Source organism: Pseudophryne corroboree, unplaced genomic scaffold (genome assembly GCF_028390025.1).
Source record: "Pseudophryne corroboree isolate aPseCor3 unplaced genomic scaffold, aPseCor3.hap2 scaffold_2254, whole genome shotgun sequence".
Classification (NCBI taxonomy): Eukaryota; Metazoa; Chordata; class Amphibia; order Anura; family Myobatrachidae; genus Pseudophryne; species Pseudophryne corroboree.
This window is the reverse complement of record NW_026968905.1, coordinates 1-2,443: the sequence shown is the minus strand read 5'-3', so window position 1 is coordinate 2,443 and position 2,443 is coordinate 1. Positions and strand designations below refer to the sequence as shown.

The following is a 2,443-nucleotide window of genomic DNA, read 5'->3' as shown; positions in this document are numbered from 1 at the left end:
AAGTAAAAATAAAAGAGCAAAAATATCAATCCCAGTTTTGATTACTTAAATTAACAAAAAAAATGCATATAGCAAAGGATAGTTTCAATCTGCCTACCTCTGGGTTATGGGTCCAGCATGCTTCCATTGCAGTACTCTGCTGCCCATGTAAGTGCAAGAGATCCTGAAGCACTCACTCATCATGGGAAAGTACCAATGTGTTTATTCGTTGGTTGATGGAAGAAACATCTTACAAAAACTCTCCAGATTATTGATTTTTTAATGTTTTTCTAGGAAACGTTCTAGATGTATGCTTATTAGCCTTTGTCAGTATGTACTTTTTGCAAAGTGTCTCTGTGGCGCAATCGGTTAGTGTGTTTGGCTATTAACCAAAAGGTTGGTGGTTCAATCCCACCCAGGGACGTAATTAACCTTGTGATCAGATTTTGGTGATATTTAAGTAGACAAGTCAAAATTTCAAACCTCCTCTTATGGTGTAGGGTACATGGCCTTCTCTGATGTAATCAGAGTTAGATTTGATTCAGTGATTTTATAAAAAACAGCTAGGAAGCACAATTTAGCAGTGGGTTGCAGAGAAAAAAAATATGCTGGCAGAAAAATCCAATTGAGTGATTAAACAGCTCTTCATTTTCTGGCTTTATTTTTATGCTAACAAATTTGTTCTCTGAAAAGTGTCCACAAAGCCAAGTCTCTGATTAACACCTTTGTAAGGATGGTTTTTCACCTATTACTAAATTAAACTTGCTTCATTGGAAAGGCAGCAAGATGCATCCTCATTTCAATGTCTACTGAAATAATACAAGTTGACACCAGGAAACATTAACGCCACTGCATCCTTGCTGCTTTCTCATGTGGAAGTCTGTTTAATGTGAAAACAAGGTGATATCTAATTAGCACACAGGTAAGGAATTAAGAAAATCTTTATTTAAGGGTGAAGATGTTTCTCACAAAATCGTTGCCCCAATGCATCATTGAAATTCAAGCTGGAAAGATGATTTTAATATATCACTTGTACATTTTGTATTGCTCTTCTGGTGACAATGTAGTTTGTTTTTGTCAATTACCATTTAATAATAGGGTAAAGAAAATTAAGTGGATTTTTGAAAGACAACAATACTGTCAATATACTATTAAAACAAATTAAAATGGTAAAAGTTATTGTACTTTAAGTAAAAATAAAAGAGCCAAAATATCAATCCCAGTTTTGGATTACTTTAATTAACAAAAAAAAAAAGCATACAGCAGAGGATAGTTTCAATCTGCCTACCTCTGGGTTATGGGTCCAGCATGCTTCCATTGCAGTACTCTGCTGCCCATGTAAGTGCAAGAGATCCTGAAGCACTCACTCATCATGGGAAAGTACCAATGTGTTTATTCGTTGGTTGATGGAAGAAACATCTTACAAAAACTCTCCAGATTATTGATTTTTTAATGTTTTTCTAGGAAACGTTCTAGATGTATGCTTATTAGCCTTTGTCAGTATGGACTTTTTGCAAAGTGTCTCTGTGGCGCAATCGGTTAGTGTGTTTGGCTATTAACCAAAAGGTTGGTGGTTCAATCCCACCCAGGGACGTAATTAACCTTGTGATCAGATTTTGGTGATATTTAAGTAGACAAGTCAAAATTTCAAACCTCCTCTTATGGTGTAGGGTACATGGCCTTCTCTGATGTAATCAGAGTTAGATTTGATTCAGTGATTTTATAAAAAACAGCTAGGAAGCACAATTTAGCAGTGGGTTGCAGAGAAAAAAAATATGCTGGCAGAAAAATCCAATTGAGTGATTAAACAGCTCTTCATTTTCTGGCTTTATTTTTATGCTAACAAATTTGTTCTCTGAAAAGTGTCCACAAAGCCAAGTCTCTGATTAACACCTTTGTAAGGATGGTTTTTCACCTATTACTAAATTAAACTTGCTTCATTGGAAAGGCAGCAAGATGCATCCTCATTTCAATGTCTACTGAAATAATACAAGTTGACACCAGGAAACATTAACGCCACTGCATCCTTGCTGCTTTCTCATGTGGAAGTCTGTTTAATGTGAAAACAAGGTGATATCTAATTAGCACACAGGTAAGGAATTAAGAAAATCTTTATTTAAGGGTGAAGATGTTTCTCACAAAATCGTTGCCCCAATGCATCATTGAAATTCAAGCTGGAAAGATGATTTTAATATATCACTTGTACATTTTGTATTGCTCTTCTGGTGACAATGTAGTTTGTTTTTGTCAATTACCATTTAATAATAGGGTAAAGAAAATTAAGTGGATTTTTGAAAGACAACAATACTGTCAATATACTATTAAAACAAATTAAAATGGTAAAAGTTATTGTACTTTAAGTAAAAATAAAAGAGCCAAAATATCAATCCCAGTTTTGGATTACTTTAATTAACAAAAAAAAAAAGCATACAGCAGAGGATAGTTTCAATCTGCCTACCTCTGG

At 34.5% G+C, this 2,443-nt stretch overlaps 2 non-coding genes across 2 annotated transcripts; both read left to right on the top strand.

Annotated features, from left to right (window-relative positions):
* Positions 1 to 329: 329 nt before the first annotated feature.
* Positions 330 to 403, top strand: TRNAN-AUU (transfer RNA asparagine (anticodon AUU)). Its single transcript has one exon. It is a non-coding gene; the product is annotated as a tRNA-Asn (tRNA).
* Positions 404 to 1,499: 1,096 nt separating this feature from the next.
* On the top strand, positions 1,500 to 1,573 carry TRNAN-AUU (transfer RNA asparagine (anticodon AUU)). Its single transcript has one exon. It is a non-coding gene; the product is annotated as a tRNA-Asn (tRNA).
* Positions 1,574 to 2,443: the final 870 nt, after the last annotated feature.